A 24,929-nucleotide genomic window follows, 5' to 3' on the forward strand; every position below is an offset into this window, starting at 1 on the left:
CAGAGAAGAATTGATGCATATGAATTATGTTGCTGGGGGAGCATTGAAAGTGCCATGGAATGCCAGAAGAACAAACACATCTAAATCTGTCTTGGAGAAAATACATCCAGAATGTTTCTTAGAAGCCAAAATTGTGAAACTTCATCTCCTGTACTTTGGACATGTTAGGAGGGACTATTCCCTGGAGAAAGGACATCATGATTGGTAAAGAGGAAGGTCAGCAAAAAAAAAGGAAGAGCCCCAACAAGATGAGTTGACAAAGCAGCAGCAAGAATGGGCTGAAGCGTAACAATTAGGAAAATGGCACAGGACAAAACAGTGTTTCATTCTGCTATGCATAGGATCACTAAGAGTCAGAACCAATTTGATGGCAACGTAACAATAACAACAGCAATGCCTTCATCATCTCTTTCTATTATGAGAAAAATAGCATCGTAATGGATTTTTCTGTCTTCAGTTTTATTTCACTTAGTTCTCTCCATGGATCCTTCTAAAGCCTGAATCTTATTATGACACCCATGATTAAAAAATTCTTTATTATATTCCTGTTACACCCGTAATAAATCTAAACCCTTAAACTACGACCTGTCTTGATCAACTTTCAGCCTACATATTTCTGATCTTACCTTATATGAAATCCTGCTGTGTTTTGTTTTGTTGTACATAGGGTTGCTATGAGTTGGAACCTGCCTCGAATGGCACCTAACAACCACCTTTTTAAACGGCCATATATGACATAGAGCATATTGAATGTGTTATTTGCTCCATAAAGTATATTCTCTGAAGCTAGTTAATTTCATCTTCTCTTAACCAGTTATCTGATTTTGCTTTTGTTGAACTGTTATTTAAATTATTTACAGCAAGTTAATAACAAAAAATAAACTTTCCGTTAGAAGTTATATGACTTAATATAAAATACAATAATAATAATATTAACTGACACTTCCTGAGTGCTTCTCTGAGCTAGGAACATTGAGTCCTCCCAGCAAGACTAAGGATATATATTGTTTTTATTTTTGCAGTTGAAAGAGGATAAGTTACTTTTGCAAGTTCATAAAGTCATTAAGAGAATTTGTTGGGATTTGAAATTAGCAGTTTCACTCCAGAATTACCCTGTTTTTATTTACAAAACCCGATTTTTTTATTCACTCCTTCATTTGGAAGAATGTGGTATAAAACGTACTCTAAAAATTGATCTTACCTATAAACTGAGAACTTAAATCCAGTCTGTTAATATCGTTGTAATATTCTTACAGTAAAAGAAATTCAGTATTAAAATGATTTTTCTAACTTTTGAAACTCAGTATATTAAGTCTTTGCTCTCTAGTTTGTAGGCTGGAAGAAATTATCAAGTACTGGTGTTATTTCTTTTAAAAATATCTATTAGCATTCACCAATAAAAACATTAACCCCTTGGGTCTGTTACATCTATTTGGAAAATTATTAATTATTGCTTCTGTTTCTTTAATAGCTATTAGACTGTTCAGGTTATATATTTCTCCTGTGTGAATTTTGTTAGTTTGTCTTTTTTTTTAAACCTTTTATTGTGAATTTTTGTTGAAGGCAGTATCACTTATTCCATTTCCTCCATATATTTCCTGTTTCCATTTTGTCTTCTTTTCTAGCCCTTCGAAACGTTGTCCTTGGGTAAATGCTGCCTTTTGATCTAAGATGGTTGATTTTTCCTAAGGTGTGCAGACCTCACTAGTGTTATTGTTCCCCATACAGACCTTCTGTTGTTTGGCTGAAAGTTGAGCAACGGGGGTAAGTTCATTTTCAGATCTGAAGGGTGATTAAAGGCCATTGTCTCAGGGGTTCCATCAGTCTTTGTAATTTTGAGGACTAAGGTGCCACCTGACCCAAGCCATGGTATTTTCAGTAACCTCATATGCATATGAAAGTTGGACAGTGAATAAAGAAGACTATGGAAGAAACAATGCATTTAAGTTATGGTGTTGGAGGAGAATATTCAAAGTACCATGGACTGCCAAAGAACAAGCAGATCTGTGTTGGAAGAAGTGCAGCCAGAGTGCTCCTTGAAAGTCAGAATGGCCAGGCTTTGTCTCTCATACTTTGAACATATTATCAGGAGGAACCAGTCACTGGAGAAGGACATCATGCTTGATAAAGTGGAGAGTCAGAGAAAATGAGGAAGACCCCCAATGAGCTAGATAGTCACAGTGGCAGCAGCAGTGGGCCCAGGCATAGCAACAATTGTGAGGTTTGCCCAGGACTGGGTAGTGTTTCATTCTGCTATGCATGGAGTCACTTGATTCAGTACTGATTCGATGGCACCTAACAGCAATGAAAAAGGGGAATTTGTAAAACTAGAAAACAAGGAAAGTCTATAGTCAATTAAGTAAGCTCCCTTTCAGGAACCTAGAAAAGAGTAAATTTAGCCTAAAGCTTATTGTTTTATAGGGAGACATTACTGATAGGAGTATGTTTTGTCCTTTGGCAGTAGATTGAGAACCATGCTGCTCATCCCATGAGATATGATTTCTTTGGATTTATTTTCACTTTCTTGCTTGTTAGTATTATTGTTAGCTCCCGGTGACCCCATGCATAATGGTACCGGACCATTGAGATTCATAGGGCTTACTTAGTTTTCAAAAGTAGATTGCAAGACCTTTCTTTCTAGCCTGTCTTAGTTTGGAAATTCTTCAGAAACCTGTTCAAAATCATAGCAAAACTCAGGTCTCTACTGAGAATGTATGTGGCTGTGCGTGAGCCATATTGGCTGGGAATTGAAACTGATCGCCCACAGTGAAGGTGAGGATTCCACCCCTGAACCATCATTGCCACTGCTTATTTGCTTTATTGTGTGCTATGTTGTAGCAGACTCAATTCTGACTAACAGCAACCCTATGGAACAGAGTTCAACTGATCACCAGGTCTTTTCTCTTGCATAATGGGTAGTAGGTTCAAACCTTGGATGTTTTGCTTAGCAAACAAATATTTCATTATAAAACCACCAGTGCTTCTTACTAGCTTAACCAATAAGCATGGTCAGTTGAGTTGATTTCGATTCATAGTGACCCTATGTGAGATATCCAAAGCTGTAAATCTTTACAGGAGCAGAAATTTGCTGCCTTCTCCTGCAGAATGGCTAGTGGACTGCTTGCTTTGTTGTTGTTGTTGTTAAGTGGTGGTAGTGGTGGTTTTGTGCCACTGAGTTGGTTCTGACTCATAACACCTCTAATCAGAGTTTCTGAGGCTATACATTTTATAGGAGCAAAAAGCCTTATGTTTCTCCCGTGGTGTGGCTGATAGATTCGAACTACTGACCTGAGCTACTGACCTTGCAGGTAGCAGCCCAGCTCAGGTTTATGACCTCCTCTGTTGTTAAGTTGTTATTGTTGGGTGCCATCAAGTCGGTACTGACTCATAGCGACCTTATGCACAGCAGAATGAAAAAGTAGAGTTCATAAAATGTACTGATTACAATGGAGTGTTGGTAATTATTTTAGAAAAATTAGATTGTTATCTGGTACAGTGGAAGACAGTTTACTAAAACTGTATTGATTTTTCACATTTTCAATCACAAAAAGGAGCCCTGGTGGCAATTTTGTCAGTTCAAACTCACCAGTCGCTCTGTGGGAGAAAGATGAGGATGTCTGCTCCCATAAAGATTTTAGCCTTGGAAACCTTATTTATGCCTCTGTGAGTCGGAACTGACTCTATGGCAGTGAGTTGTTCTTTTTATTTTTTTCTCAGTCACATTGATGTTTAAACAAAATCTATGGTTGATTTCTTTCAAGAAAAAGATGATAAAATTTTAAAGCATTTTCAGCATGAACCCAGCTATAGAATGCAGATAACAGCTTTCATGAAATCTCATATCTCAGTGGTAGTAGCTGAAATGGTCATGATACAGATTTTAAAGGGTGATTTATTTATAATTTTATAAAGGCAAGCTGGTTTGATAAAAACGTAATGAAATTGTATCTTAAAATCTTTGTTCAAGGCTTTTGGTAGATCATTCGTGGCAGGTGTTTTTTTTGTTGTTGTTGTTGTTGCTTGGATCTTCAGAAAACTTAATGATATTAAAAGCTGAAACTTGCAATCAGACTTTGTAAATAGAAAGATGATGGATTTCATTTCTCAAAATACAGAGAAAAATTTACAGCTTATTCTACTTAAGGAAAATTCAACTACTATTTTTACTTCAAAATTACATTTTAAACAGCTAGCTAATGCAGTTGAGCTATTAATTGTGTAAATTAATCTGTCATTGCTAATGGCAAGCTTTCCCTGTTAGTTCTTTAAAATTTTGTTATTTTTTTATTTGAAAAATTTCCCAATCTACAAAAGAGAGATAAGGAGATAAGTATACAGTGAGCACCTATGTACTTTTCTCATAGTTCACTCATTGTGAATATACTTTTAATCTTCTCTTCATATATATTTTGTTTCTTTTTCTTTCATTTCATATACTTGGCAGATATTGTAGTGCTTCATGATTAAATGCTTCAGCGTGCACTCTAAGAACGAAGGTTTTACCATATAAACAGAAACCACTACCATGCTTGCTAGTGCTATTGGTCTCCTAGTGTGGTGTTACAGGAAAAGCACTGCACAGCAGTTCAAGCCTATCAGCTGTTCCCGGGAAATCCTATACAGGGCTGACTTGAGTCAGAACAGACTCAAGGGCACTTAATAACAACAACATAGTGCTATTATCTAACATACAAGTCATCCTCCTACTGTTTTATGTATTTATTGGCTTGTGACTTTTCCTATCAATACCGTATAACTCCATCTCTTTAAACAGCTATTGAGAATTTTGAGCCCTTTCATGGCCACTTACGTTGGTATATCATTTCATCTCTTACTTTTCTACAGATGTACTATTGAATGGTTGCCATTTTTCTATTTACACTTTACTTTTAGTTTAATGATGTTACCATTATTTGTGCCTGGTAACGCAGTGGATTACGAGCTGTACTGCTAATCACAATTTCAGTAGTTTGAATCTACCCATCACTGTGCAGGAAAAAGATGAGACTTTCTGCTCCCATAAAGATTTACAGCCTCAGAACCCCTCTAAGGGTCGTTATGAGTCGGAACCGACTCCATGGCACACAATTACAACCACCACATGCTGTTTCTTACAGAGAAATTTGATGTAAGTAGTATGTATGGAAAGCAGTACAGATAGCATAGTGGGTTACACGTTGGGCTGCTACAAGGTCTACAGTTCCAATCCATCCAGTCTCCAGGGAAGAAAGATGAGGCTTCCTGCTTCATAAAGATTTTCTATCTTGGAAACCCTCTACATGGTCTCTAAGACTTGGAACCGACTTGATGATGTGCAGCAGCAATATGTTTGAAAAATATTGCATCAGCACTTACATTGTTAGTTACCATCGAGTCATTTTCAACTCAGGATGACCCATGTGTGCAGAGTAGAACTGCTTCATAAGATGAGGTGCTTAATACATGTGTGATAAGACTTTTAGCAATGACAAATTCAAACTGGTAAATATATTTTCAAATATGGTTCTGGGGGGCTTCAAAAAGTTCAAGGGCAAATGGAATTATAAGATAATAGAATTCTTCCATGAACTTTTTGAAGACCTTTCATATTGCTGACCTTCTCAAGAGTTTTGTGCACTGATGATATAAATAGGTTTTTCTAGCAGTTTGATTTTCACCAATAAAAATATGTAAGCAAAAAGGTAGTTATTTATCATCTTAAAATATAGGAACCCTGGTGGTACAATGGCTAAATACTCAGCTGCAAATTGAAAGATTCAAGCCTACCAGATCTCCATGGGAGAAAAGACCTTGTGATCTGCTCCCATGAAGAGTGCAGTCTAGGAATCCTTTGGGCAACTCTACTGTGTCGTGTGGGCTCGCTATGAGTCAGAATCGTCTTAACAGTACATAGCAACCACAACCTAAATGCCTACCTAGAGAAGATTGGTTGAATAATCTCTGGTACATACATATAACAGAGTATTGCATAGCTATAAAATAATGATGTTATCTATGAACTGATGGCAAGATTTCTAGGGTATATTGTTACATGAAGCAAAATAATGCTTTTTTGTAAGAAACAAAATTTATCTAGCCTGCAAAATTGTCTTGTAATATTGACTCCATCATAAATGTGTAATCCCTTCCTACATAGTACCACAGTTGTTCTATGTGATCAGTAGCATACTGCAGAGGTAATGATATGTTACTTCTAAGATTATGTCATAAATGATTGTGACTTTTGTCTTGGATTTTGTCTTTCTCATTTTCTTGAATCACTTCTTCTGGAAGAAATAAAGTGCCATGTTATGAGCTGCCTATGGAGAAACCCACGTGCTAAGGACAGACACTGAGTTAGATGACACTGAGGCCATCTAACAACTGTGTGATAAAGCTGGAGAAACCTAGAAACACATTCTTCAGTGCTTGAGATATTGTGGTACCAGTCTACAAGTTGACTGTAACCTTGTGAGAAACACTGACTAAGAATCATCCAGTTTAGCTGCTGACAGATTCTTGACTCTCACAAACTTTGTGAGATTATAAATGCTTTTTGTTGTAAGCTGCTAATTCTTGACACAATGTGTTAGGCAGAAACAATTTGCTAATACATAATGGGGGGAAAATCATACATTTAAATGATTATGTTTTTTTTGTGTGTGAAAAAATAGAGTTCTGAAAAAACAAAAACAATAACTTTGGGCATTAAATTTTCTGAGATTGTTTTAAAGCAAATGGTATCTTACCATTTTTTTTCTTCTCTTTTTCCCCAAGATCACAATAGACTAAATGTTCATAGTTGGGTGGGAATTCCATCACTTCCTTCTTGAGGATATATTTCCTTAGTGAACATTAGACAAGTACTAACTAGTTCTCATGAACTTTCTTAGCTTCGTGCATATGACTCTCTAGCTAGATGAACAGACTTTTTCCCTTCTCAGGGAATCAGGCTTAGTTAGAGTGCCAAGAATTTAGATATCTTAAAATTGTACATTTCATTATTCACTGTATCTGACAGTTGTAGAATTGCTAGACATTCTTTTGTTTTGTTTTGTTTTTTGCTTTAAACTTTTTATTGTAATTGACTGAAGGTTTAGACATTTTTTTAATGTGGAAATTGAAAGTCATCTGAATTGATGGCCTGCCTGGGCATTATGCCCAAGTCTCTGTGAATTAAAGTGGATAGTGTATATAATTATCCGTATTGATTGAGTATTGTTTTAAATCTGTTTTGTTTATTTTTTTGTTTTAAAAGAAGTACTGTTTAGGAAATTAATTAAACAGGAAGTCAACTGCTAGATAGATTGTTCTTTGACTGATGAGTTATCTGAATTTATTCCATCTTTACTAGTTTGAATCTTATTTCTTTTCCTTCTGAAAAGAAGTAATATTTTGTGTGCCAGTTTTGGTTTATGCGCTTTACTTCAGGATGTTTTGTTGTGGGGAAAAATTCATTCCTCCTTATAATTCTAGTTATATGTACTTGGTTGGCCTCAGTGTTTGGAAATAGGCCTCAGGTGAGTAAAAAAAAAAGAATCTCTTTTTCTCTATTGACGTTTTCATCTTTTCACATGTTGTTTTTCTATTATGCTATTATACTAGGAGTGAATGATGTATTGCTTATGACAGGACATAAAAATGACTCTTGTTTTTAAAAAGTTATTAGAATGCTAGCGGCAGTAACTGATCATGGGAGAGTATCCTTTTCTCCAGAAGAGCAGCACATTTTGTGGAAGAAGTCTACTTTCATTTTTAAAACCTAATAAGGCAAAATAAAATAACTGTATGCTTATAGTCTTTGTAAAGCAAAAACATACGCAGCAGAAATATTAATGATGGTTTCCAGTAGAGAAAGCTAGCCAGGAATGCAGAAAGGAAAGAAACTCAATAAAGAACAGAAGCAATATTGAAATGCTTTCTGCTTAATATCATCATACCAGAGGTTTGCAGTTTTATACTTTTTTTTTTTTTCTTTTAAGGAAATAATTGTATGCACACATTTCTTAGTATTTTATTAATCAGGGAACATTTGTGACCTTAAAGGACTAGTTTTCATAGCATGTTCTTGGATCTCTTTATATTTTTGTATGCTTACTTTAAGAAGTCCTCGTGGCACTGTATTGTAAGTACTGGACTGCTAACTGCAAGCTGGGCATTTCAAACCCTCCATGGAAGAAAGATGAGGCTTTCTACTCCTGTCAAGATGTAAAAAAAAAAAAAATTTATAGCCTCAGAAACCCTACACAGGGTCTCTATGAAATTAGAATCAACTTTAGTGGTAGTGGGATATTTTTGTTTTACGAGCCCTGGTGGTGCTGTAGGAGTAGTACTGAACTGCTAACTGCAAGGTTGATAGTTCAAACCCATCAACTGCCCCGTGGGAAAAAGATGAGACTTTGTGCATCCATAAAGATTTATAGAGTTGCTGTGTGTTAGAATCGACTTGATGGCAGTGGTTTGTTTTATTTAGTTCAAACCCACCAGCTACTCCTTGGAAACCCTATACCGGCTCACATGAGTTGGAACTGACTCGATGGTACTTAACAGCAGCTGCAGCATGAGTTGGGAATGACTTGATGGCAGTGGTTTGGTTTGTTATTTGTTTATTTACTTATTTTTGTGTTTACTTTAAGGTGTCCCTGTGTGACACTAACAGTTAAGTGCTTGACTACTAACCAGACGCTTTGCCATTTGAACCCACCCAGAGGTACCTTAGACAGACCTGGACATTTCCTTCCAAATGTCAGTCATGAAAACACTATGGATAACAACTCTACATTGCAACAGATGGTGTTGCCAGGAATTGAAACTGGGTCTCCAACAGCTCGTGTGGTTTTGGGTTGATGTTTACCATAATCATGGCTCCCATTCCAGTGTCATTAACTCTCTCCATTACTCAGAGTGAGTACACTTGGGGTCAAATTTTATGCTTAAATGTTGTAGCTGATCTATTGAATTGTGGCATTATTGATCTAAGATCTTCTAATCTCCTGGCAAAGAAAACAGTCATAATCATGTAGCCACATCCATAGAGACATACAGACACTCATTTTACAAGCCACAACTGTTATTGAATAATGGTTTGTATACTATTGTTTTGTTTTGTTTTCCTGAACAATGAGAGAATAAAAGTGTGTATTCTAAATGTTTTCTTTCTTTCTTTTCTTTTATTTTTTTTTTTGTCTTTAGGTCTTTTACACTTTTCAGGGTAAAGTGATTAGACAAAATTTAAGGGCTTTTTTCTAAAATATTATTTACCCAAAGTGAAGATGGTCTCCCCTAAGAAACAAAGGAATTTGCAAAGTAAAAAATTGTTTTCAATATTTTAAAAGACGTACAAGTAGAGAAGAGATAAACATTATATAGAATGTAAAAGATAGAAAATGATGTAGAGAATTGTGTACTCCAGCTCTCTAGGAAATTTCAAACTGGGCAGTTGGTATAGTTTCATGCAGTATTAAGTATAAAGTAATTGTGATTCATTTATATAATTTTTTTCTTTTAAAACTGACCTCATTTTTGTACCATATTTTAACAAAAGGCAAAAACCTTTTACAATTTGTTAATTTTGTACAGGGTGCACAATTCTAGTTATATTTAATACCTTGCCAAAGTCTAAGTTTTTGGAATTTATTTATGAAAACTGTAGGGCCACAGAGTACTCATAATTTTATAGACTAACCTCTTTTCTTGAGAATCTTTGTGAATGTGTGAGCAGGTGAGTGTACGTGTCACATAGAAGAGACAGACAGGCACTGAGAGAAAGAGACATTTATTTTTTAACTTGGTCATCATGACTTACAGAGAATCACCTGATGACCAGTTATGGTGATATACTATGTTTTGTTTTGTGAAAATATTTCTGGAATAACTTCATTCCAGTATTTGCCATAGGTTATATCTGTCGCCACAAGTCTCTTTCTAGAAGATGTGAGCGTTTTCCAGTTCACTTTGTATATGTGAAAACTATAGATCTTCCTCTCATGTTTACAAAGCAGAGAATAAATCTTAGAGTATTTCTTAGTTGTTCTCTTCGACAAATAACCTCGCCAAGTATTGTCATATTCTAAAGCAAATCATTGCACTCTGGGGATATAAAATTTTTACACTTTCAAACAGGTACATATCATTTGATACAAGCACTCCATAGAAGTATTTGAAGTAACAGGCTTTAAGGTTACCAAGATGAAAAGACATTAATAGTTTACTAAAATTTGTATCATCTACAATACCTTCTTTGTTACTATTCCTACATAGTTATTTCTGAAGCCATTCTACAAAGGTCAGGTTCTATCAGTTTAAGTGCATTTTACTCAAAAATTACTCAAAATGAACAAATAGTATTGTTTGGTACCCTAGAGTAATGAAGAATAGTTTTTAATATTCTCACAGCAGTAATTAGTTAACCAGTTGTTGTCAGATCTATTCTCCTTCATGACAGAGTACAATTATGCTCCACGGGTTTTCAATAGCTCATTTTTCAGAAGTAGATCTCCAAGCTTTTCTTTCAAATTGCCTTTGGGTAGATTTGAACCTCCAACCTCTTGGTTATCAGAGGAATGAAGGATGTGTTAACCATTTGTGTTAACTTTTTGTACCACCCAGGGATTCCGAAACCCTAAAAACCCAATACAGTTCGAGTGAATTCTGACTCTTAGTGACCCTATAAGACAGAGTAAGGCTGTCTTGTAGGGTTTCCAAAGCTGTAAGTCTTATGAAAACCTGTTGCCACATCTGTCTTGTACGGAGTGGTTGGTGGCACTGATTATGTTGCTAAGTGCTGGAGAGTTGGTTCCGATTCATAGTGACCATACCTAGTGTTTCTAAGGAGCGACTGATGGATTTGAACCACTGAACTTGTGGTGAACAGTCTAGTGTGGCACTGGTTCCCCTTAATTAAGCTTTCTCTGAAAATGTTTGACAATTACTTTAAGAACCCTTTGCTGCAGAGTATATTCCAACTCATACTACCTCATAGGGTTTCCTTTATTGAAAGGAAAAAGCTGTAAATCTTAAAGCAGACTGCTACTCAAACCACCAACTTTTTGGTTAACAGCCAAGTACTTAACCACTATGTCACCAGGACAACCTTTTAATTATTATTATTGTTGTTGTTGTTAAGTGCTGTTGAGTTGATTTCGACCCATAACGACCCTGTGTAGGATTTCCGAGGTGTAACTGGTGAGCTTGAACCGCTGCCTGCAAATAAGAACTATGAATATATTTGATACAATTAGCTACTTTTACCACATAAAGATGTCTGCCAACTTAATTTCTGTTTGTGTCTCTATGTTATGGGTCAGGGACAAATAATTTTATAGATAGTGGCTAAATGGGCCCGAATGGTGTCACCCTCCATGAACATGAGCCGCCATGAATGACTTAGCTGTAATTTGTCACACTGTTATGTTTATGTATTAAAGAAATCGTTTACTAGAGTTCTTGAAGTAAAACTAAAAACACTTCAATTTGGAATATTAGATATGCTTTTTTTTCTTTTCATTTTTTAGCTATAATATCTCCTGAAGTTTTTTCTGGAGGTGTTTCCATTTTCTATGCAAACTGAATTGTTGTGTACTGTTGAGTCACTTCTGACCTTGTATAGGCTTTCAGGAGCAGCTAGTAGGTTTGAATTGCCCACCTTACTGTGAACAGTCCAATACGTATCCTACAGTGCCACACCAGAGTACTGTTACTCATTTTATACTTCTGTGGAGTGTTTGCATCAAATGATATGTAGCTCTTTGAAAGTGTAAAAATTTTATATCCCCAGAGTGCAATGATTTGCTTTAGAATATGGTGTGGCTCTGTAGGATAGGCTGTAGGATGGCTAACTGCAAGGTTGTGAGTCCATATCCATCAGCCATTCCTTGCTATGAGTTGGAACCAACCAAAGAAGGTTTTGTAGATTATACAAATTTTAGCAAAGTGTTAATGTCTCTTCATCTTGATAACCTTAAAGCCTCTTACTTCAAAAGCTTCAAATGACACTTAACAGCAGCAAGAACAATAAATGGACTGAGTTGAAAAAATATATTATAAATCCTAACCTCCTATACATGTTATTGTTATTGCTAAGTGTCATCCAGTTGGTTCTGACTCATAGTGACTAGGTATAGAGTTTCTGAAGAACAACTGGTGGGTTTGAATTGCTGACCTTGCGGTAGCAATCTGATGCTTACCTAGTGCACCACACCAGGACTCCAACCCCCCTGTACATGGAAGGTTGCTATTAGTTGGAATCAGCTTGATGGTATGGATTTGTTTTGGGTTATAAATATGGATATTATCTCATCCAGGAATAAGGTTTTCTTATGTTAATGCACTATATTGGTTTAGCGTGTATTTTAGGCCAGTCATTTTTGACATATAAAAGAGAAGTTTAGGCATAGCAGCAAGTAAGAACAAAGCAAGAAAAACTGCTGCCACCTGGAGATCACTAAGGGATGGAGGAAGAAAAGTTTATAGAGTCAAAGATTTTCCTTCAGAGCAGGCAAAGATAGCCTTTCCCTGGGGCTAGTGCCCTGAATTTCAAGTCCAGGTGGTACAGTGCTTGGCTGCTAGACCAAAGGCCGTTTACTTTGAACTGAAATCTACTACTTTATAGCTTAACTTCTCTTACTCTGATTCTTTTGTACTCTGGTAGTTCTTTAAGTGTTGGGAAATAGCTACTATGCCATTTTAAAACTCTGTTCAATTCGCTGTTTAAAAAAAATATGTGTGTGTGTGTTTATACTACAAAGCACAAGAGCTATACGTTTAATTTTATTTTCTAAGTACTCCACATGTCCTTGTTGTTTAGGTTGTCTCTAGCTCAGTATCACATACATGATACAATATTGTATACATGATTTTTTACTGTGATAAAAGTCAGCAGAATATGACTATTGGACTTTGCAAAATTATTTTGCTAAAGGTTTCTTCTGCTTAACAGGTTTCCACTTTGAGGTATGGGAATCATAAGCTCCTTGAGGAGCAAGTGTTTGTGTGTATTTTGTTTATTTGTTTTCTTGGTATTCCTTCATTTTAGTGTGGTGCTCCTGGTAGGTTCTGAACTAATTCAGCATCAGTGATGTTGTTGTTATCCATGTATGTCATGGCATCCATTCTGACTCATAGTAACTCTGTGTAACAGAGTATAAATGCCTCAGGATTTTCTTGGTTGCAGTCTGTATGGAAGGAGAACACCAGGTTTTTTCCCTATGGAAACCCTGGTGGGTTCAACCCAGCAACCTTTTTGTTAGCAGCCAAGAACTTTACCATTGTACCAATGGGCTCTTTTCAGTTATATGTGCATGTGCACACGTTCATCTCAACTATATCGGCTAAAGTAAACACTGAATAGGAATCCTGCAGTGGTGCTGTAGAATAAGCACTAGATTGCTAACCAAAAGATTGGTGTTTCAAACCCACCAGCTTCTCCTCAAAAACCGTATATAGGATTGCTATGAGTTGGAACCGACTAGTTGGCACTTAACAACAAAAAACCACTGAATAAAGCACACAGTATGATTTACAGACTACTGCTGCTGCTGTGTGCCATCTCATTAGTTCTGACTAGCAGTGACCCTGTATAGGGTTCAGAGGCTGTAAATCTTATGGGAGCAGAAAGTCTCATCTTTCTCCCACAGAACAGCTGGTGGATTCGAACTGCTGACTCTACTTAGCAAGCCATTGCATTAACTCACCTTGCTACCAGCGATCCTGATTTACACGCTGATGATACTTACTTCCTTTTCTTCTTGCTATTTCATTGTTAATAGATGCCACTGCTATTAGTTAAGTAACTAATCCTTTAGAAGTGGATCACCTATTCCTTCTTCCTAATCTGTTAGTTGGAGTGCTGGTGTGGCGCTGTGGGTTAATGTAAGATAGGCTTGAACCACAAGGTTGGTGGTTCAAACTCACCAGCCACTCTTTGGAAACCCTACACAGGGTCACTGAGTGGGAACCAACTCAAAGGCACTTAACAACAACAACAGCAACAACAACAACACAATCTGTTCTTAGTCTGGAAAGATCTGCTAAAAGTTGTCCACGTTGCGTAACCTTGCAGTATCTTCAGAAAAGTAAAGAAAGGGGTAGTCTTGGAACTATGTATTTCCTACCTGTTATCACCTCTAGGAAAGATTGTGCAGACTAACTTTAAAAAATAACAAACTATAAACCAGTGTGTGTATATTTATGCACATATACACTCACATCTACCCTTATTCTTGACATGCTGACACTACTGAGCCAAAGTATGGAAGAACAGATGATTCTAACTGGAAAAATATTAGGCAGACAATACAGACTCTCAAAGGGGATAGAGAAAAACCCAGGTGCTGCAGTGACCGCTGAGTTCTTAACGATTTCTGCAGAGGATCAATTGCTCCTTCTCCTATGCTCCATAACACTTTATACATTGTATTGAAAATCATTTGTGGTTCTGACTTCCTTGCCTGATTTGAGTTCCTTGAAGTCAAGGGCTATATTTTCTATGTCTAAGAAGGCTCAATGCATTTTATTGGAGGGGGGTGGGGAGAACAATACCTTTATCTTTCACTCTTTCCCAGCTCTGGAGTCCTATATCTTTCTTAAAAAGAATGCTAGTGGAAAGTCACATTGCAAATACCAGAGGATTCTATCTAGGCTTAGAATTAAGAATGGAACCCAACACAAGTCTGCATAGGAAATCCCAATACTATTAGGATCTAGCTGGGTTTTGTTTCTGTTTTTTAACAGACATAATTGAAATTTTTATTTTATGTACAAAGTATTGGGCATTGTTTTTATTAGGTAGATGTGCCTTTAGACAATCCACTCAAAGATGATCACTTAGACCAACTTGATGAAGCCTGTATCCTTCGCATACTGATAGAAGCTCTGGCAGAACACGTTTGGGTGGTGTTTCCGATGAGACTGTGTTTGAGTACATGTGGCAAGAGCAGGAACCCTGGCCGAAATTTCACGGGTGGCTCCCATACAGTTGCTTGGTAACCCATCTTGCTTTGAGGAATGCACCCAGGCAAAAGGCAGGGTATAGTTTTTAGGAAATAGTATCGTAGATAAATAGGATGAATACAAATATAATTTAATGTGACAATTTTAAGTTCCCAAATTAAAATACTATGTTTTAATTCAATGAAAATGTTATTATAATCATTATTGTTGTTAGGTGCCATCAAGTCGGTACCAACTCATAGCGACCTTATGCACAGCAGATTGAAACACTGCCCGATTCTGGGCCAGCGTCACTACTGTTGCCACGCTTGAGTTCATTGTTGCTGTCACTTGGCCAATCCATCTCGTTGGGGGTCTTCCTCTTTTTCTCTGACTCTCCACCTTTTACCAAACATGCTATCCTCCAGTGACTGGTCCCTCCTGACTATATGTCCGAAGTATGAGAGAAGAAGTTTGGCCATCCTGGCCTCCAAGGAGCACTCTGGCTGCACTTCTTCTAAAATGGATCTATTGATTCTTTTGGCAGCCCATGGCACTTTCAATATTCTCCTCCAATACCATAACTCAAAAGCATCTATTCTTCTACAGTCTTCCTTATTCACTCTCCAGTTTTCACACGCATATGAGGTTATTGAAAATACCATGGCTTGGGTCAGGCGCACCTTAGTCCTCAAGCTGACGTCTTTGCTCTTCAACACTTTAAAAAGGTCTTGTGCAGTAGATAAGCCTAATGCAATACATTGTTTGATTTCTTGACGGCTGCTTCCACGAGTGTTGATAGTTGATCCAAGAAGAATGAAGTCCTTGACAATCTTTACTCTATTGATAAGAATGTTGTTTATTAGTCCAGTGGTGAGGATTTTTACATATATATATATACATATATACTCTCCAGTAAAAAACTTGACTTGCTGTAACTTGTTAGCTTTTTAGAACATTATCTCTGTATTCCTGAAAGCAAGACAAATATTTTTGAGCAGAGAACTATTTGAATTACTGTAAGAGGAAAAAAAAAAAATTACTCAAAAAACCAAATCAAATCTTTAACTATTTATGTTATGCAAAGGACTTATCATTTTCCTCTTCTCTTTTTCTGGGAGAATATTGGGACTGATTACAAGTGGTAAATAGGATGAAGTGGGGATTTTTCAGAAGTCAAAGATTGTTTTATTCACTTCACTAGTACAATGTAAAATAAAAAGACTGAAGACATGAGTAATGACTAATTACAAATAAAAATAAATGAAGGGCTCCATCCTATTAATTTTTTTTAATCAAGTAAGATACAAAGTTACAAAGTATCAAAGTTAAATTTTCCTGTATCCAACTAGCATAAGAACTATTTTAGTATGTTTAAGATAGAAAAAATATATAATGAAGTGATTGTCATACATATATGTATATTCATTTGTTTTGTTGAGTGTCATTAGTCAAAGACCACCAAGACCTCACCTGAAGTCATATAAAGTTAGATTTATTTTGTTTGCTGCCACAAGGGAAGACACAATCCAAAAAACCATTAAGAGCCTTTTAGGAAGGGAAGAGAGGAGGAGTTGACTTTTCTTTATAAATTGGGTATAAGTTTATGCTAGATATTTCTAAAGAGAGATATTGGGAAATGTTAAGAAATAAGGAAGTTCAGCAATTGACTATCTCAGTAATAATTGTTCAGGGGCCAGAAGGAATGAAGCCAGCCTAGTGATAATAGTAAGAAAGCAGCAGTCGCTTTTGTATGTTTTATAGCTGTCCCATGACCTTGTTTAGCAACATTGTTTTGTATGGCCTTGTTCATGTACTTTTTTTTTTTTTAAGATAAAAATCTGTATTTTAATGTTAAATATGAGTTTTAAATATTAGGCCAACATTGTGTCTGTTGAGATGGAATATATTGAGGGCAGACTCTGCCTTAATTTAAAAGAGTGTGGTATATACCAGGTACTCAGTGTTTGTTGAGTAGTTTCCCCATTTGCTTTCTTCCTCCCCTTAGACTGAAACATCCAGAACAACTGATAAATTGCACTCTCAGTAACATGAAGGCAAAGATCATGTTATTCGTCACATTAGTTTCCAATACAATGCCTGGCATATGGAAAGGTCTCAGAAACACTTGCTGTTGCTGAAACAATGATTGAATAAATGAAGACCTGAGCAAGCGACCAATATACCTTTAGATTGTTAATTTACTTATAAAGATGTTCATTAAATTAATTCAGGTCTTGGCACACTGACTCACGATGGAGGTATCCTTACCCCAACTCCTTGTTTTACATGGCAAAATAGGTAGCGTAATATAGGTCAGGCTATGTGGGATCAGATCATAAAAACATGACAGCTCTTTATGGTTGTTGTTGTTAAGTGTGGTAGAGTCGATTCTGACCCATAGTGACCCTGCATAGGGTGTCCAAGGAGCCGCTGGTGAGCTTGAATCACTGACCATGCAGTTCAAACGCCTTTGCAGTCTGATGCATTAACCCACAGCGCCACACCAGCTCTTTATGGTTGTTGTTGTTGTTCTTGTGTGCTGTGGAGTCAGTTCTGACTCAGTGACCCTGTACAGGGTTTCCAAGACTGTAAATCTTTATGGAAGCAGAAAGCCTCATCTTTGTCCCGCGGAACAGCTGGTAGTTTCGAACCTCTGACCTTGCGGTTCACAGCCTGATTCATAACCACTGTGCTACCAGAGCTCCTTCTGATTTGTGGTAGTCATGTCCAAACCCATGGTTATCTGACTCAATTCCAGTCCCAACACTATCCTCAAATTTTACGCTTTCTGGCCCACACTTTCACTATTTAGACTTTCTTCCTCTAAGATTTCCTTGGGTTCTGGTTTCTGCAGGGCTGTCCTCTGGGAATAGGTGATTTGGGGTCTCAGCAGTGAGTACTGGCTTGTTGTTTTTTCCTCTGTAGCTTCTCCCACCGCCTTGCCTGTTGCTCACCTTGCAGTCCCTGAAGGCCGGCACCTGTGGCTGGCATGCCGCCAATCCTGGTGCTGGGCCACACATTCATGTACAGCATAATGGGAGGCAGCACAGCCTGGTCCAGAGGATCCTCTTCCTCAGCCTCCTTCTTCACCTGCCAGGTATGGCCTTGAGGGCCTCAGGTTGACATCTTGGATAAGCTCCGAAAGGTGGGAGAAGAGAACCGGAATGCATACTCCTGCACAATCTCACGTACTGTTGTGAAAGTAGTTTTTATTACCAGGGTTAATTTTCACTTGGCAGTTCAAACCCACCAGCCACTCCTTGGAAACCCTATACAGTGTCAGTATGAGTCAGAATCTATTCAAAAGCATATGTTTAACAACAACGCTTAGATTCATTTTATTTTAAATTTGTCTCAAATCTCATACTTTAAATTACAGACTGTTTTATATTCCTATTTGCATGTAAAACGCGGCTCTTCCAAGGTTCAGAGAGAAAAATCTCAAAGAAAAACTTGGACCTATTTGAATCAGATAACTATTTTGGGAGGAGTCAGAATAGGTGGGTAAGGTATGATCATTGGTCAGGGGTTGAGCCTGGGCACTATGAGTGCGAGCTTCATTAGAGGTAGTGTTTTAGACTTGTAACTCCCTGCAGTGCAAGAGAATCAATGATCTTAGTAGTAATTTGTACAGCAGCAGTAGGAAACCGCTACATTAGCTGTGTAACCTTCTGTTGTCCAGTTTCTTCTTCCATGTGGAGGCAATAACAGCACCAACCTCAAAGCATTTTAGTGGGATTAAATGAGTAGTTCAAGGAAGATGCCTCTCAAATAAGAATATATGTGTGTGTTGTTGTTATGTGCTGTCGGGTTGATTCTGACTCATAGTGACCGTAGGGATTCCAGGCTCAGTGTTGTCAAGTCCGTTCCTACTCAAAGCAACCCTGCATAGGGTTTTTAAGAAGCAACTTGTGGGTTTGAACTATGTACCTTTTGGTTAAGCAGTCCAGTGCTACTCCTACAGTGCCTATAGCACTTATATCCTATAGTGTTTGTCCTATACCATGACTGAAATATAGCCCAGAGCAGCTAGATTCAGAGAGGAGGAGGACCAACTGTCAAGTCAGCTGTGATTCATGATAACTCCTGGTATCATGATAACTCCTGGTATCATATTCATCATAACTCCTGGTATCATATTGCCTGGTCCCACACCATCTTCACTGTGTATTTTGGGTAACTTCCGTCTTAGGGAACTCACTCTAGCACTACATTGGCAATAGTCTGTTGTGATCCATACGGTTTTCATTGACTAATTTTCTGAAGTAGATAATCAGGCCTCTCTTCCTATTCTGTCTTAGTCTGGAAGCTCCACTGAAACGTGTCCACCATAGATTACTCTGCTGATATTAGAAAAAACTGGTGCATGTTTTCCAGCACTATAGCAATATGCTCGCACTGTACAACCAACTGGTAGATGAATGGTGAATGTATTATATAAATGTATATATATGATATTTATAAAATTGAGTTGGATAGAGTTGGAGAAGAACAGCAGTAAAGAATATATGTATGTATAATTTAAATAAAAATTTATCATAATTAATTGTCCACAACTACAACATAACAATGACAAAAAGCCCGCTGCTGAGTCCATTCTGACTCACAGCAACTCTGTAGAACAGAGTAAATTGTCCCATAGGCTTTCCAAGGCTGCACATCTTTTGGGAAGCAGACTGACACAACTGTCTCCTATAGGAAGACTGGTACTTTTGAACCGCACATCTTTTGCTTAGTAGCCGCCAAATGTCAAACATATTATTATGCTGCCGAAAAGGGACCTTAGATTTAGGGAATCTAATCCCTTATCCTAGAGGGAATCTCACAGATAGCAGTTCGAAACCACCAGCTGTTCCACGGGAAAAAGATGAGGCTTTCTACTCCCGTAAAGATTTATAGCCTCAGAAACCCTGTACAGGGTTGCTATGGGTCGGAACCGACTCCGCAGCATATAACCACCACTAGAGGGATTCTATACTGTATCCCTATGAGCTTTCTGCAATAAGTAGTTCATTGAACTGGGTAACTGAAATGATTAGCAATATTTCTCCCAAATATTTTGGGCACTATACTGTTTAAGACTTAGCCTCCCCTGAAGTACTGACACTGGTAGTCAGGAACTTTCCTATAACTCTAACCATTATTTTTACCATCTCAGGCTTTTATATTTGAAGAAAAAATGCCCCGCCCCCCCCCAGCTCCTTTTAGAAATTCTTTTACAGCATAAATTTCCATTTACGACCTACCCCCACCCCTGGCCCAACACATATAATTCAAAGTTTATTTCATCGACCTCCTCCAGGAAGAATTGATCATTTCTGATACTACTCTTTGCATGCTTCTGTCCTAATAATTTTCCCTAAATTTTGTTTTATTGTTTAGAATATATACAGTAAGACATACACCAATTAGACAGTTTCTGTCTGTACAATTTAGTGACGTTAATTACAGCCTCTGAGTTCTACTACCATTCTCACTGTCCTTCTGTGAGTTGTTCCCTATCTCATTAACATAAATTCAATCCCTGCTAAAGTTTCTGTCTAGCCTTTTGAGTCATTGTCAATTGATTGCATAGAGGTAGTTCTTAAAAAAACAGCACACAAGGTAGACCTTTTAAACTGTTGTTCAGGTTTAAGATGTTCAGTGATTACTTTTGATGTAAGGTTTAAAAATTTCTGCTCCCGTAAAGATTTGTTGTTGTTGTTAGGTGCCATCGAGTCGGTACCAACTCTTAGCGACCCTTATACACAACAGAACGATCCTGGGCCAACCTCACTATTATTGCCACACTTGAGCCCATTGATGCTGCTGCTTTGCCAGTCCATCTCGTTGGGGGTCTTCCTCTTTTTTTCTGACCCTCTCCACCTTACCTAACAGGATATCCTTCTACAGCAACTGGTCCCTCCTGACAGTATGTTCAAAGTATGAGAGATGAAGTTTGGCCATCCTGGCCTCCAAGGAGCACTCTGGCTGCACTTCTTTCAACGCACATCTGTTGGTTCTTTTGGCAGCCAATGGCACTTTCAATATTCTCCTCCAACACCACAACTCACTGTCCAGCTTTTGCATGCATATGAGGTTATTGAAAATACCATGGCTTGGGTCAGGCGCACCTTAGTCTTCAAGCTGACATCTTTGCTTTTAACACTTTAAAAAGGTCTTGTGTAGCAGATTTGCCTAATGCAATACGTTGTTTGGTTTCTTGACTGCTGCTTTCATGAGTGTTGATAGTTGATCCAAGAAGAATGAAGTCCTTGACAACTTCAATCTTTTCAATGTTGATAAGAATGTTGTAAAGATTTACAGCCTTGTAAACCCTGTACAGGGTTGCTATGAGTTGGAACCAACTCCACAGCATGTAACAACAACAACAAGGTTAAAAATTGTCTCGAGGACATTCATCCAACCTCCATGGTTCAAGAAAGTCTAGCATCTGTGAGTCTTGGAAGTTCTATTCTGCATTTCCCCCCTTTTGATCAGGAATCTTCTGTGGAATGTTTGGTCAGAATGGTCAGTAATGGTAACCAGGCACCATCCATCTCTTCTGGTCTCATGGCAAAGGAGGCAGCTGTTCATAGGGACAGTTAGCCATACAATCTTTGTTGTTGTAGTTGTTAAGTGCCTTCAAGTCAGTTCTGACTCATAGCAACCCTATATAGGGTTTCTAAGGAGTGACTGGTGGGTTTGAAGTGCAGACCTTGTTCTTTGAAGTGTAGTCCAGCACTTATTCTACAGTGCCACACAAGAGCAGCCAGAGTGCTCCTTGGAAGCCAACATGGCCAAACTTCGTCTCTTATACTTTGGACATATTGTCAGGAGGGACCAGTCACTGGAGAAGGATATCCTGTTTGGTAAGGTGGAGGGTCAGAGAAAAAGAGATAGACCCCCAACGAGATGGATTGGCTAAGTGGCAGCATCGATGGACTCAAGCATGGCAACAATAGGTTGGCCCAGGATCGGGCAGTGTTTCGTTCTGCTGTGCATAAGGTTGCAATGGGTTGGTACTGACTGGATGGAACCTACCAACAACAACAACAACACAAGAACTCCGCACAATCTATATCCTCCTCCTGACTCTCCTCCTTCTTCTGTTGTGCCCTGGATGGTTACATGCAAAGGTTTTAAGACCCCAGACACTGAGAAACAAACCAGGAGATAGAACAGATTAACTGGGATCTCCAAATGAAGGAACCAAATCCTGTGAGGGGTTTGGTTATTCATAAGTAGCTAGTTTTTGTTATTATTCTTATTTTTGTAAATAATCTATCATACAACTTTAGTTAATTCACCTTCTTACATGTGTATAAATTATTTCCAATAATTACAATAATCAACTGTGTTACCCTACCCTTAACCAGTGTAATTTTTCTATCATCCTTTACTCCCTTTCCCCTCCCTCCCACCCCTGGAAAACTACTAATAAATTTTGTTCTCTGTACATTTACCCTTTCTTGTCTTTTTATAAAAGTGAAGTCATACAATATTTGCCTTTTTGTTAATTGACTTATTTTGCTCAGTATAATGTCTTCAACCTCCATCCATACTGTTGTTGTTGTTGTTAAGTGCTGCTGAGTTGATGCTGACTCATAATGACCGGGTTTCCGAGGAGGAGCTGGTGAGCTTGAACCGCCAGCCTTGCAGTTCAAACAACTTTGTTGTCTGGCTCATTAACCCACAGCACCACACCAGGATTCCTATACTGTAGCATATATCAAAACTTCATTTCTATTATGGACTGAGTAATTCCATTCATTGTGTATCTGTATGTAGTACATTTTGCTTGTCCATCAGCTCATGGACATTTAGATTGTATCCACCTTTGTGCTGTTGTGAATCGTGCTGCAGTGAACATTGGTGTATAAATCTCTTTTTGACTCTCAGCTTTGAGGTTGTTTGGGTATATACCAGAAGTGGAATGGCTGAGTCATATGATAATTCTATTTTTATCATTTTGAATTCCTACCAGCAGTGGATATGGTTCTAAATTCTCACCAACATTTGTTATTTTCATTTTTTCTTTATCTTCAGCATCCTACTGGGAGTGAAATGGTATCTTATTATGATTTTGATATGCATCTCTCTCATGACTAATTACACTGAGCATCTTTTCATGTGGTTGGTGACCATTTGAATGTCTTTGATATATCTAAGTCCTTTGCCCATTTTATGATTTAATCTTGTTGTAAAGTTGCCTATATATATATATATATATGTAGTTGTTGTTACGTGCTATCGAATTGGTTCCGACTCATAGTGACCCTGTATAGGGTTTTCAAGGAGTGAATAGTGAATTTCAACCCACTTACCTTGCAGTTCCGACCCATAGCGACCCTGTACAGGGTTTCCGAGGGTGTAAATCTTTACGGGAGTAGAAAGCCTCATCTTTCTCCCGCGGAGCGGCTGGTAGTTTCGAACCGCTGACCTTAAGGTTCGCAGCCCGATTCGTAGCCACTATGCTACCAGAGCTCCTTCTGTAGAAGTTTGTAACAACCTGTCAAACAATTACCTGGTGAGGGTGGGGGATCACACTAGTCTAATATTAGTCTATGGAGGTCTGCTATGATGCTATCAGGGAATTATGGGGAGGTGGCTGGGTGTTGCCATCTGGTGTAGCTGCCACTCAAAGCCCCTACTTTTTAACACAGAAGCAATACTCTTGCTTTCTAATACACATGGTCCTCAGTGCCAACTGGAAGCGCAGGGTAACTAACCCTAACTGACCCCTAGGGAGTATTCTCCCATTGGCTTCAGACGTTGGAGCTATGGAGCACACAGGCAGACAGGTACTGACTGACTATGGGAGCAGACTCTGCAGGCTCATTCTCCAGCAATTCACAGCAGGCTTGCAGGTGACAGTGTTTGGGTGGGTGGGCGGGTTGTCTTTCTCCAAAGGGATCCCCCTAGGGAGTTCTGCCTTATCAGAGCCCTCTCAGGAGTATGTTGGCTATAGGTGTAGTCTTCACCAATGATGCGTACTGTTTCTTAGCACACAGCAGCCCCATTCATCAGTCCTCAGCACTAACTAAAAGGGGAAGTAGACAGACCTGAGCGACACCCCAGGCGGTTTGTCCTGTTGGGTTCAGAGACCTAAGCTATATGGGTAAGCCGGAGGCTGAGAGAGTGATTACTAAGGGAGCTGCATGGGCCTTCTGTAGTAGGCATTTGCAGTAGGTTTGTAAGTGACAGTGCCTGGATGAGGGAGGGGCTGATATACTCCAAATGAATCTTGGTGGAATTCTTCCTTTTTGGTATCAGAGTCGTCTTCCACCCCCCAGATTAACTTGACTCAAGGTATGTTGTTGTTAAGTGCCGTAGTGACCCTGTATAGGGTTTCTGAGGAGCAGCTGGTGAGCTTGAACCGCCGACCTTGCAGTTCAGATGGCTTTGCAGTCTGGCGAATTAACCCACAGTGCCACACCAGGACTCCACTAAAGCTGCTTAGTACACAGCAGCTTCAGTTAGCAGTCCTCAGCACTATCTGAAACGGAGATTAGACAGACCAGAACTAACTCCCAGGACCTCTGTCATGTTGGATTCAGAGCTGAGCTATGCACGCAGGGAGGCAGGTAAATTGCTGATTATGAGAGCAGCCCGCCCTGTATGGCCTTTCTGTAGCAATTCACACTATATTAGTAACCACGATGTCTGAGAGGGAGGGGCTGGCATACTCCACAAGGACCTTGGAAAGGTCTGCCTTATTGGTTTTAGGGCAGAAACTTGGAGGTCTTATCTCTTTGCACAGGCAGGGGTTATCTTTGCTAGGAAAGCAAGTTCTTTTTGTGGGACCAATTCACAGCATTCGGTACCCTGAGTAGCTGAGGGAGGAACAGGGACTGTAGGAAAAATGATTTTCTTACAGTATATGACTCTTAGTTGACTTGTTGATTCTTGCCTGTCTGCTCTCTTCTACTCCCTGATTCAGCGTCCCTCAAAGATGAGCACCATTTTCTGGTATATCTTGTTTTATTTGTGGGGGAAGGTTGGAATGATAACTGCCAGCTTCCCACCATCTCCCATTT

At 38.5% G+C, this 24,929-nt stretch overlaps 1 protein-coding gene and 1 pseudogene across 1 annotated transcript in view; one reads left to right on the forward strand and one right to left on the reverse strand.

Annotated features, from left to right (window-relative positions):
- TNKS (tankyrase, TRF1-interacting ankyrin-related ADP-ribose polymerase) overlaps positions 1–24,929 on the forward strand; it is a 278,487-nt gene that overhangs the window by 104,740 nt on the left and 148,818 nt on the right. The window lies entirely within an intron of this gene.
- On the reverse strand, positions 17,797–18,036 carry LOC102819435 (annotated as a pseudogene).

The sequence above is a fragment of the Chrysochloris asiatica genome, unplaced genomic scaffold (genome assembly GCF_000296735.1).
Source record: "Chrysochloris asiatica unplaced genomic scaffold, ChrAsi1.0 scaffold00011, whole genome shotgun sequence".
NCBI lineage: Eukaryota > Metazoa > Chordata > Mammalia > Afrosoricida > Chrysochloridae > Chrysochloris > Chrysochloris asiatica.